The 12,485-nt window shown below is 40.1% G+C and overlaps 1 long non-coding RNA gene across 2 annotated transcripts; it reads right to left on the minus strand.

Moving 5' to 3' along the window:
* Positions 1–2,318: 2,318 nt before the first annotated feature.
* LOC132530587 (uncharacterized) lies at positions 2,319–12,273 on the minus strand. Of its 2 annotated transcripts, none has more exons than XR_009543826.1 (4): positions 11,811–12,273; positions 5,186–5,295; positions 4,428–4,542; positions 2,319–2,648 (listed from the first exon to the last, which is right to left on the minus strand). It is a non-coding gene; the product is annotated as an uncharacterized LOC132530587 (long non-coding RNA). The 2 variants fall into 2 exon arrangements; XR_009543825.1 differs by having other exon boundaries at positions 2,319–2,959.
* Positions 12,274–12,485: the final 212 nt, after the last annotated feature.

Below are 12,485 nucleotides of genomic sequence, written 5' to 3' on the forward strand. Positions count from 1 at the left end.
GTCAGTGTGAATGGCGCCCCCTGCAGCTGTGCAGTGCACAGATAAGTTGTCCATACACATTGGCCCTGGATAGGACACAGCTGGATATATTACTGAACTGGAAAGCAACCTTACACAAAAACTGATGAATGACTTACCTATTGGTCTGTTTCCCTCTGGCAGATTGTGAGCTCTTGGCAAGCAGGGCCCAGGTGACTCTGCTCCTGCCCTGTCTTCCATACCACCTAACACAAGACTGCAGAAAAAATATGTGCAAATGGTAATTATTTGAGAATAGGACAGGGCACTAGGGCAAGGTGGTTCGGCCACCCCATCTGTACTCTTCTTCTGCTCTTAATAGTAGAATTAATGGCTTTCTTGCACCACAAAGTGAAAGAAATATCACTAAACACATTTACGAGAAGGTAAATTAGAAAATGGACTTCATGGATGTTACAGCGTGCCTGTCGCTCACATATCGTGGACAAGGCTAGGCAGGCCAGAGAGGTTAAATGACTTGCCCAAGGTTACGCAGGTCTCTGGCAGTGGAGCCAGGTCTAGCTGGCTAGTTGGCCTCTGACTCCCACTTCAGTGCTTCTCCCGTTACACACTTTCAGAAAGAATGTCATGTAATGATTTGTTTTAAAGGAAAGGAAATCCCAATTGGAATTTGCAGACTTTCCAAATAAATAGATTTAAAATTTCTGAAAGTAACCTACTGTCTATTTAACAAAAGCCCTCCCAACTCCTACTGTGTCCTAACACCTACTGAGTTGTGTCTCTATGTAGGTACATATGGATATATATTTCTAAGCCCTTATATTTCTGATCAAAAGTTACCCTAACACATTATGCTGAACCGATTTAGAATACTTGCCTTTGTTGAAACAAAAGCAGCTCCTTTCATTCACATCAATAACATGTAATTGTATGTATAGTGAGCCGCGCTCACCCGGGCTAATGAATATTCAACCAGTAGCGAGCGAAGGGCGCCCTTGGAATGATTACGAGGGTCCCTTTCTGATTTAGCATCGCACCCAAGTGTCAGACAAGGACAACATCGCTTTCTCTCCCCGGTTCGATCGCCGGGGCCTGTGGCTCCGCCCACCCTGACGCAGAGGCCCGCCTGCCTGATTTGGGGGCTCTGGCAAAAAGCCTGAGCCCATTGATTACAGATCGCTGTTAATAAAGAGCATTTGTAATGCAGCAGCGGCGAGGCGGTCTCCGCACGCCGGTTCATGATGGCCCTTCAGGCTCCACAATTAAGTCGTCCAGCAGGCATGCCCCCTGTTGCAGCTGCTCTGTCAATCTCATTTTGAAGCACAAATGATCTTAGACCCAGTGTTTGACATGGGGTTTTAACACCAAAGAAGGCAATTCTGCAACTTCAAATGAGCCTAATTGGCTGAGCGCTCGGGCGTTCACTCAAGCTGCTTCAGTCCATCAGAGAGAGATTTCCCGCTAATTGAACTGCTCAGAAGGAAAAGGACCACGAGGAATCACGAGGAGCCGAACCATTGGAGAGGGTGGTATATATATTTTTCATGATAGCAAACTTAAAGATACATCCCTCCTCTTTAATCAGTCACCTGTCAACATAGAAAAGGTAGCTATCGTTGCAGATGCTCACAGAGTGGCGATCTAAAATTTTGTTCCTTTTCGGAGTGTAAATGTGCGTATGTTGCTAACAAAGGACATTTCAAAACCCTTGGTCCGGACAGCATTTTTTCTGCATCACTCTGAAGGCTGCCCGAAATAAAGACATGCAAATCCAGGCCGTGTGGAGAAGGAGGAAACTAGAGGCGCCTCAGATGGAGTCACTGTGTATTCATCCAGCGCTTTATCCATCCACCAAGGCACGTCCATCACCTGTGCATTGGTTCTTCCTCTGTTAAAGGGCGATCATATAAGAAGAGATGTGATATCTATAGCTGTATATATATCCATATCTGTATCCCTATCTTCATCTATATAGCTGATATATCCATATCCACATGCATATCTATATATCTGATATTCCTCACGTGACCCAGAATAAAATATTTTATGGAAAATAACAATCTATACAGCAATATTAAAGAGTATTTAATTGAGAAATTGATATAGTCATGTATCAGACAGCATCTTGGAACTAAGGGAACTGATCTGATGTGAGTTTTTCTAAACCAAAGCACTGCTTAAAAATTATGACTTAACTTGTTTCTTGGTGTCAAATTCTCCACACATGTATCTAATTTACACAAAAGTGGTTTTACATGACATGGTGATTGAAAAATAATTAGGGGGAAGGATAAAGAAGTGAGAAAAAGATACATACAAAGATTTAGGACTGGCTCAATTTTATTTAGATATTTTCTTTTGGATATGGAGAGGATCCAGAAAACATTCCACTACATATTTTAAGATATGCAGGAAGTGAGTGAAATACGCTTGGCATCAGCTACTTTTCAGCCTGGGAGCACGTGGTGTACATTTTATGGTGCCCAAACTTGAGGAGGGTAGTTGCGTTCAGGGAGCTGTATTTTACATCTTTAGAGTTGTTCATCTGAGCTCTGCCTCTGCTTTACTTTGTGACCTTAGGTAAACTGTTCACCTTCCCTAGGCCCCAGTTTTTCATCTTCAAAGACAGCAGACCAAGGACGATCCACCAGCAGCAACATCCTGAGATGCTTAATGAAAAGGAGGAAACAGTTTTTTCACATATTTAATCTCTTTATTGGCTGGACCTGCTTGATTTTGCACCTTGAATTGTTGTAACATTTCTATTCAAAATCCAAAAGAGATCAGGTCTTCCTCAATTCCCCACTCAAGGCAGATTTAGCAAATAATCCTGGCTTGGAATTTCCCTCCCTGGGCTGAGTCAGTTTGGGAATCAGCACTGTGACACCTGCATGCTGAGAGTCTTGGGCCAGCATTGAGGGGTGTTGCTGCCTCTCTCCCAGGTGAAGGCTCCAGCCAGGGTGATTCCTTACAGGCTGAACTGGCAGTATAAAACAAACTTATCTTAGATATAGTTTTAATTTTTATTAAAGTAATAAATGCACATGGTTAAAAGAGCAGACGATAGCACTAAAAACTTGTACTAACAGTTACAACTTCTACCCCATCCCATCCTCTCATCATTCCTGCTTTCCAGAGGAAACCACTTGCTATTCTTAGAGCTTTCTTCAGCATAGTTACCTTCAATTTCTAACTAATATGCTTATTTCTCTAATATTTCTTGATTTGTCCACTTTAGGTCCAATCTATTATTAATTTCTTGTTACAGAAGATGAGGAACTATCTTCTACTTCTCCTAACTTCCCCATCCCATCCCTCCATTCTACTAGTATATCAACATTTTTGGTTAAATCAGTAATATACATTATGGTAGCTATGCAAATTCATCCATGTCATGTGATACAATTATTTTTGCTCTCATGAACACCTTTCTTTCCTTGGCATCAGGATTTGCCTGATTTTCCCATTTATTTATTTGTTTTTAATAGGGTTATTAAAATATAACACAAAGTCCACAAAGGTGTGTATAATTTAATGGAATTTAATGGTTTTTTAGTATATTTACAGCATTTTGCAATCATTTCCCTAATCTAATGTTAGAATATTTTCATTACCACCAAAAAGAGACCTAGAACTCACTAGCGGTCACTCATCGTTCTCCCTTCTCACCGACTCCAGCCCTAGGCTAACACTAATCTGTATCTATCTCTACAGATTTGCCTATTCTGGACATATCATAAAAATGGAATCATACAATATGTGGCCTTTTGTGTCTGACTGCTTTCACTTGATATTTTCAAGTTCATTCAGGTTGTAGCATGTATCAGTACCTCATTCCTTTCGATTGTCCAGTAATATTTCATTGTTTGGATAGACATAGATATCCATTCATCAGCTGATAGACATCTAGATTATCTCCACTTTTTGGCTAGTATAAGTTATGCTGCTGTGAACATTCATGCATCCTCCATTTATTTTTATTTGTATAGTTTGCTCTTTGACCATCCTTATTAATTTTTTTTCCTATCTGTTCCTTCAGATCCAATACACACTATTAGGGATTTTTTTTTTCTCCAGTGCACTAATACATCAGATAAAGTTTTTCCCTTTTCTTCAGGAAAACTCCCTTCTGAGCTTTCTTTCCCCCTGCTCTAATCTGGATGGTTACCCTCAAATCTACAGCATAGCTTTTTTACTGGAACATTCCTTCAGTGTACCCCTGCGTCAGAACCCCTATTTCCTGAATCCCGTGCCATTCTCTTTCTCAGGTGATTCCCCTGTTTGGCTGAAGCTCTGTAGGGCATGGGAGGGCATCGGGGGTCCAACCGTCGGTGTACATCAGACTTTAAATTGACGTCTCTCATCCCACCGCCACCCCCCGAACATCCTGAGGTGCCCGGGTGAATTAGCTCACTTCTTATTAGTATCCCCTCTGCTCTGCTCTTTACCTTCCAAATATGTGTGAAATCCCTTGTGTACAGAAGACTCCTTGCGTACAGAAGTTCTCTTTGTCCTTAAGAGTTTATACTGTCCTTGTCCCTTTAGATCATTGAAGAAACGTCTCTGGAGAGAAAATGGAAGTAAATGTGGGGAATGAATGTTGGGGATAGTGGGAGCTCAGGTCTTGATTTCAATGATTTGGAGTGGTTCCTCAAAACCACTCTTTCCCATATGGCTTTCTCCTTCCTCTGGAATTGAAATTTTAAATTCCTTTTAAGAAGAAATAATTGTCAATCTTATTTTATCTTACCTATTTATACTTGCAAAACCTACATGTTGTAAAAATTATGAAAACAAAAATGAACTACCAATGGTTCATAAATGGCTCAGTATGGACCAAGCCCAAGAGGTACTGGAATCAATTAGAATGGGAAGGGAGATTAAGGCCGTGAGGCCTAACTCAGTCCTATTGGAATGAGGAAACAGGCTCAGTGAGGCCACCTGTCGTGCTCTGGGTCCCACAGCTAGTAGGTGGGAGAGTCACAAGGAGGACCCAGGTCTCTGGACTCAGTCCAGGAGCATATTCTCTCCAACCACTGCCTCCCTTATTGCTGTTTGACTTTTGCTAGCTGTGAAGCCCTCAAGGAGGGATCCTACAGCCTCTGCAGAGGCCTTTTCCAGTACCCAGTGATCCCCACAGAAATTTGTTTATATCTATGATAGGATCAACCCCCTCTGGATCACAACTGGAGACTTTTTTTTTTACCATGTTTCCTTAGTAGCGATGTAGAGTCTCTGATTAATTAGTTTTGATAAGTATGAAGTCTTTCTTCATTTTCTCTTTCTTCATGACTGCATAGTACCCACCTCTCAAGGCTGTGAGGATGAAATAGAGTAACATGTGAGAGCGCCTGAAATAAAGTCAGGCACCCTATAAATGCCAGGGCCCATGCTTTATTTTTCTTTAAAGTAAAACTGTCATACGAAACATCGCATTGATATGAGGCGGGTATCTGATATATCTACGGTCATTATTTGCTTACTATAGGAATTGTTATGGAATTATTCAATACTTTGAATAACTCTAACGTACAGACATTTTGTAAGTTAGCTTTTGAGTCAAATTCACCTCTAAGAATCTGGTTAGAATGGGATATGAGAGATGAATTTTAATGGGACCTCTCAGGGTGTGCTCAGTGCCACTTCCCCAAGCCCTTCACTGATTCATACCTTCCTCCACCATGTTTGTGATATTTCCCATCATCATGAATTGCTATAATAACCAACTGCCTCTGTATGACATCTCATTCTTCCAAGGAAACTCTTGTTTGGGAAAACTGTGTTCTAAGATTGTCATCTCCTCTTTATTCTTGAGTAACTTGTCCTTGATTTTTTGCAATTCTTTTTGTAGTTTTTATCCCTTTTGTGATATATCCTTAAGTAAATTACACTATACCAGTTTGGAGAGCCATAAAACTAAAAACAAGTACCAACATCAGTGAGCCTGTAGTTTACAGACAAGGGAACTAAGGCCCAGAGATGGGGAGTAACTTGCCCCAAATTCCACAGCTTATTTATGGTCCAGGGCTCCTGAGCTCCAGACTTCCCACTCCTTCTTAACTGTCTCTTGTTCAGCTATACTCCACTTGTTCCAAACTATTATTCTTGCATATCTAGGCCACTTAAAATTCTGTCTTCAAGATTCATATAGATTATTAATAAAGTGATCATTCTTAAAAGCTCATTTCAAATTCATTTTATTAGAGTCATACAAGCTTGCATGTCAGGGTGACTGGTAGGCCTGTGGGTCATGATCTCTCTCCTCTGTTCTGAGAAGGCACCACAGACAGTAGCAGGCTCTATCTTTGCAATGGATCATGTGTGCGATAGCTAAGAGCTTTCTTGCAAATAGTCCAAGTTCCAATGCTTTAACCTCTCAGAAGAGACTATTAAAAGTAGAGATAAATGCTCTTAAAACTTCCCAGAAAATATAGAAAAATCTTTACAGGAAAAGGAATTTTAAAATTATATGGTCCTGGGCTTCCCTAGTGGTGCAGTGGTTGAGAGTCCGCCTGCCGATGCAGGGGACATGGGTTCGTGCCCCGGTTCAGGAGGATCCCACATGCCGCGGAGTCGCTGGGCCTGTGAGCCATGGCCGCTGAGCCTGCGCGTCCGGAGCCTGTGCTCCGCAACGGGAGAGGCCACAGCAGTGAGAGGCCCTCGTACCGCAAAAAAAAAAAAAAAAAAAAAAATTACATGGCCCCTTCCAATATCACACTTCGGGGAGGGTGAGCAGGAATAATGGTGGTGGTGAATCATAGTTATAAGTGCTAAGTCAGAGATCAGATAGAAAGTCTACATTGAAACATACTCTAGGATGATATCATGCCCTTACAGAGTCCTTACAGTGCTCCCTGTATGTCTCTGTCTGACCCAGCCCTGCCCAGACCCCATCCTGGCCCGGTCCTGGCTTGCTCATCTTTGCCTCCCTGTAGTTCCTTCAAAGAACACAGGAGTGCTTTCATGATGGCCTTTGTCTTCTCTGTTTTTTTGAACCCTGTATTGTCTTGCCCCAGATGTCCACATCCACAAAGCCAACTCCCTCAACATCCTCAAGTCTTTGTTCAGGTATCTCCTCAATGAGCCTACGCTGACCATCCTACTTCAAATTTCAGCAGCATCAACTAACCCCCATCCACCATGTCCTGCATTCCGGATCTCCTTGTCCTGTTCTTTTTTTTTTTTTTTTCATAGAACTTATTACTTTCTCACATATCTATAATTTGCTTTTCTTACTGTGTTTTTTATTTTTGCTTTTGCGCTAGAATGTAAACTTCATGAGGGCTTGTGTCCATTTTGCTCCTTGATGCTCCAGTACAGTTTGTTGATTGGATGAATGATTGTGAGCATGAATCCTTATGCCTGACGAAAGTAGTACCTTCACATTAAAAACTTAAAATTTTTTTTGATTGGTATTTCTTATTATAAAAGTAACATATGCTTATAGTAGCAAGCTCAAACAACACAGAAGTGTATAAAATAAGAAGAGAACGTCTGTCTCTCACCCTCACACATCCCTGGAGATAGTCATTGGAAATAGTTTGATATGCCATCCTCCTGATGTTTCTATTTGATTACTCAGATATATATTTGAATATCTGTATAGGTATATGAATATCACTTAACATAGCTTGTTCATCTTTCCAAGTCAGCATATTGGTTTTTCTTCTTAATAAATGCATATTTTTGATTCTGTGTGCTATCGTCTGTTGACAGGCACTTATGATATTTCAAAATGTTCTCCTACTGTGATGCAATGAATACCTTGTATGTAGGAATGTGGGTATTCACGCTAGTATTTCTATAGATACATTAGAGCTCTTTAAAGATACGTACATTTAAATTTTTTAAATCATCTGCCAACATGTCCTCCAAAACGTTGTACCCATTTCCACTATTTCTAACGTTCAGACCCTGCCTGTTTCTCCATACCTTTGCAAGTACTAGATGGTTCACTCTTTGCCAATTTTATGGGGAAAAATAGTTTTTCTCTTTACTTAGCATTCCCTGATTGGTAGTTAAATTGAGTACTTTTACACACGATTACAGTTATATATATATTTATTCTACAAAATGTTTATTTGAGGATTTTCCCATTTTTTCTAATGGGTTTTTGTCCTTTTCTTGAGTTTTTATGTATTGGATAGCGTTCCTTTGCTGGTTAAATGGGTTGCAAAATTTTTCTATCATTTGTCTTTTAGCTTGTTTATAGTACTTTTCACTATACAGTGGCTTAAAATAGTTATGTTATTAAATCTGTCAGTCTTTTCCTTAATGACTTCTAGGACTTGGGTCTTTTCTAACTCCAAACAGTATCAAAATCTGTTAAAGTTTTATCTTTTAGAACATTCTTAGATATATTTTTTTTGACAATTTAACTAGAATTTATTTTGTGTACCTTTTTGAGGGAGGGATTTACATTTATCTGTTTCTTTTCAGTAAACAACCATAATTCTAACTCAAATAATTAAATAAATTAATATATTCCCATATTTTAAAATGCCACTTATTTATAAGTTCACATACATTCAAGAGTCTTTTTCTGGACTCCTAATACTGGTCCATTGATATATTTGTCTTTCTCTGCCAGTATTACACTTCTCATTATAGTAATTTTATAGTATATTATAGTAATTTTATAGTATATTATAGTAATTTTATAGTATATTTTGATACCAAGTAGAGCAAGTTCAGAAGAAAAAAATTTTTGAATATTTTTATTTTTCTTTCTTCTTACATTGCCCTTTTCCAACCTAACTGCAGCCTCTCTGGTTTGCTATGGCTGCGCTGATTTCTGTGTTTATCTTGGCTCTTCTAGATCTCATACTTTGCATTCTTATGTACTACAGCCATTTTCCTCCTCCGTTGAGGCTAGACCCCCGTTTGGGAAGAGCAGTGCTGTGATTAAGATTCAGAAGATTTTAAACTGCATCTTTACATGCCAAGTGAGGTAGATTTTGAAGGACAAATTTGGATAATTTGATAATTTCCAGCTCATTTGGCCAAAAGGTAAAACAACTCCCAGGCTCCTCCAACCTCATTCTCCCAAATTATCCCATTTCTATTTACCCACTTGGACATGTCAAATTCTCAGTCTATGCTGAAAACAAAGAAAACTTATAATCTGCCAGCTGCTCCATTCATTTTCACTATTTAAAAGAATTGCTTAATTAACTATATGATCATTTGGCCAGGTTAAGATCAGTGATATGTTCGTGGAGAACAAGAATTAAATTGCACGTTGCAATACTGTCAGCTTTCTTGATAATAATAAATAATTACATTTGTAATGCACTTTAAAATTTCCAAAGTGCTTCCATTCGTAATGTTAGTCCAACTGACCCTTCAAAACAGGATTTCATGTGACATAGAATGGGTATGTGTCTAAATATAGGTATTTTAAGTAAACTATATCATTGAACATCAAATACTAATTAAATCCTTGGAATGCTGAATACTAATTAAAATTAAATTTAATTAAATTTTATAATGAAACGTTAGAAGAAAATAATTTTTTATTTTATTTCCAAAGTTAAAGTGGAGTTTTGATTTCTTTTTTTTCTTTTTTTCTTTTTATTGGAGTTCTGATTTCTGAATTTCTCAGGAATAACATGACGGTTTCGGCTATAATTCTTCCGTTTTTCATACAATGTTTTAAATCTAACATGGAATGTCTCCCCTTGTCCAATCCTATATCGAAGCGTGATCGGTGGATGCTGGCTCCCTTAACACTGGGGCTGGATGTGAACTCTAGGCTCCCCTGCTGCTGAACATAACAAACAACTGACCATGAGATTCCAGATGTTTCTACTTCTTTTTGTTTAAGACTATTGGACCTCCCAGGAGCAAATGTCAGCATGGTTGAGTGGGAGACCCTGTCCCCTTCAGGTTGGGAACAAATGTTAACCTTGTGGCATTGCCAAAAATTTAAACTTGGGTCCCTCAGAGGAGGAAGGTCTCACAGACCCAGAGCATCAACTTGCACCACTAGCAACACCAGTCAGAAATATAAGTCCATTTAGAAAACATAGCCTAGGTTGAAAGACAGCTGTCCTGATTTGATGTTGTAATCGGGTCACATGAATTTTTACACTGACCTCTGACTGATGAACACACAGGGAGTATTCTAGTTGTGGTTTTAAAAATCGGTTGGCGAGGAGAAGGAGGTTATGGAGAGACTGAAGTAGAAAATTGATGCCACCTAATTGGGTTAAAGAGGACTCATAATAGAGCCTCTGCTGGGAGAGGAGGGGGAAGGCTGGTAGAAAGAGTCATCAGGTGTTGGGTTTGATGAAGCTCATTGTTTATCTCATTCACTCTGCTTATCATCCCAAATGTGCATTTGTGCATCAGTCAGCAAGAGCTGGTTTTAAAATGAGAAAACCTACTTAAAAACCCATTGACAGAATCAGAACTTTTGAAAAACAATCCTTTTACAGACTCATCACATTTTAGTGGTATCGAGGTCAATGCCATGGAGTGAATTAATCTCCTCAAGTACACACTGGCTTACATCTGAGCTTAATGTGGTTGTTTTAGACTGATGGCTTATTAATCCACGACTGTTGTCATAATTTTATTTTTTTGGTCTTGAAACAAACAGTCCTTTCTAACAAGCCCTCTAAACTTCTACTTAAGATTCCACAAAAACCACACTGAAGCAATTAGTGAGAGGAATTGAGAATTATAAATGCTCTTCACAGTGGTTGTTTGGCATTGGGGCTTTGAAGGGATGGAAGGTGTGCTGCTTGGGCTATTTTTGGGTTGCAACTGGAAAGACACACAGACCCATTCACGATGCTAATTTTAAAAGCCAGTCAGTAAGATGAATTAAACTGAGCAGTAAAATGAAGCTCAAGTGGGTTTCTCACAGAGAAGCGTACACCAAACAATGGGAAAGGGCAAAAAGAAAGAACTAAAACACTCCTTCATTGTTAGACTATTTCCAGGCCAAAGGCAAATTTTCCCTAGTGTGCAACTGTGGTGCTTTTGATTTTCTGAAGAAGTGATATCCTGCACCTCCACCCCCACCTCCCCCTAGTCTGCCTGCTCACTATTAAAGTTGAGTTTTCACTGGGCTGAAAACTGCTTGTACGTTGGCCATTGGACTTGCCAGGATTCTGCTCTCCTGTGGAAAATGTGGATCTTCAGTCACATAATGTCTTTCCATTAGCTATGGCGGCTCTCCAAAGTAGGGCTGTGGTTTAAACACAAATGGGCAGTGTGGGCCAGAATCAATGCAATTTTGAGTCTACTATCTTTAAAAGGTGGATCTGGAGGCAATTTAGTGAGTGTAAATTACAATTGACTTTGGAAGAAATAACTCATACACTTGAACCTCCTCAGATGTGTAGCCAATAGGGGGTAGCTAGGCTAACATGAAATTTTACACATCCATCAGCTAAAGAAGAGATCCAAATGTAAAAATCTAGCTATCATATGGATTCGTAACACCCCCTGGAGGACTCGCGGCCCACAAATCAATGAATGGTTTATGCTGAGCCAAAAATTTCCTTTCACAGCGCTTCTCATTTTCCTTAACCATTTCAGAGCACCATATGGGAGAGGCCCAGCGGCCCAGGAATTGCTCTTGCAGAAGGCAGAGCTTGGCAGTGAGAGGGGTACCCTTCGAGGTAGCCAGGGACAGGTTGTTGGCCAGCTTCTTGGCTCTGACAAGAAATGGTATTGAGTTACCTTTAAAACTCAAGCCCGAGGGGCATTTTCTGCCATACAGGTGTTTTGGTCTTTGGTATTCTAGAAGCCATCCGTCGTGACTCTTCACGGTAACGCTACTCACCAGTGATGGATGAAAACAATCTGATTCGGCTTACCGTCTTGCTCTCTTCTTTTGTGTTTGCTGAGACCTGTTCATCTTTACTTGACGTCCACAGCCAGAAATGTGGACGCATTCACAGGGTTTGCTCTCTCTCTGTGCCTTCCCGATTTAAGGTTACGGAATAGAAATGTATTTAATGGTAGTTCTGCCTATGGGTAAAAAGGACATTTTTTGGTAGTTAAATTTTTAAAGCATTAGTAACTAAATTACAAACAGTGAGAACTGTTTATTAACAATTAAGTGAATAAAATGCAGGTCATTCCTTTTTGGATAATGCTGTTGTCTAAGGTGATATAATAGATAAATACTTCTGCATTCTTTGAAAAAGAGGACTGATGTTTATGTTTCTTGAGTACCAACATTTTTCCATTTAGCACACTTTAATGACAACACCTTACTTCTCTGCCTGCATTAAAAAGTTGTCAACTAGGACTTCCCTGGTGGCGCACTGGTTAAGAATCTGCCTGCCAATTCAGGGGACACGTGTTTGAGCCCTGGTCTGGGAAGATCCCACATGCCACGGAGCAGCTAAGCCCGTGTGCCACAACCACTGAGCCTGTGCTCTAGAGCCCGCGAGCCGCAACTACGGAGCCCGTGTGCCACAACTACTGAAGCCCACGTGCCTAGAGCCCATGCTCCGCAACAAGAGAAGCCACCGCAATGAGAAGCC

The sequence above is a fragment of the Lagenorhynchus albirostris genome, chromosome 12, assembly GCF_949774975.1.
Source record: "Lagenorhynchus albirostris chromosome 12, mLagAlb1.1, whole genome shotgun sequence".
Classification (NCBI taxonomy): domain Eukaryota; kingdom Metazoa; phylum Chordata; class Mammalia; order Artiodactyla; family Delphinidae; genus Lagenorhynchus; species Lagenorhynchus albirostris.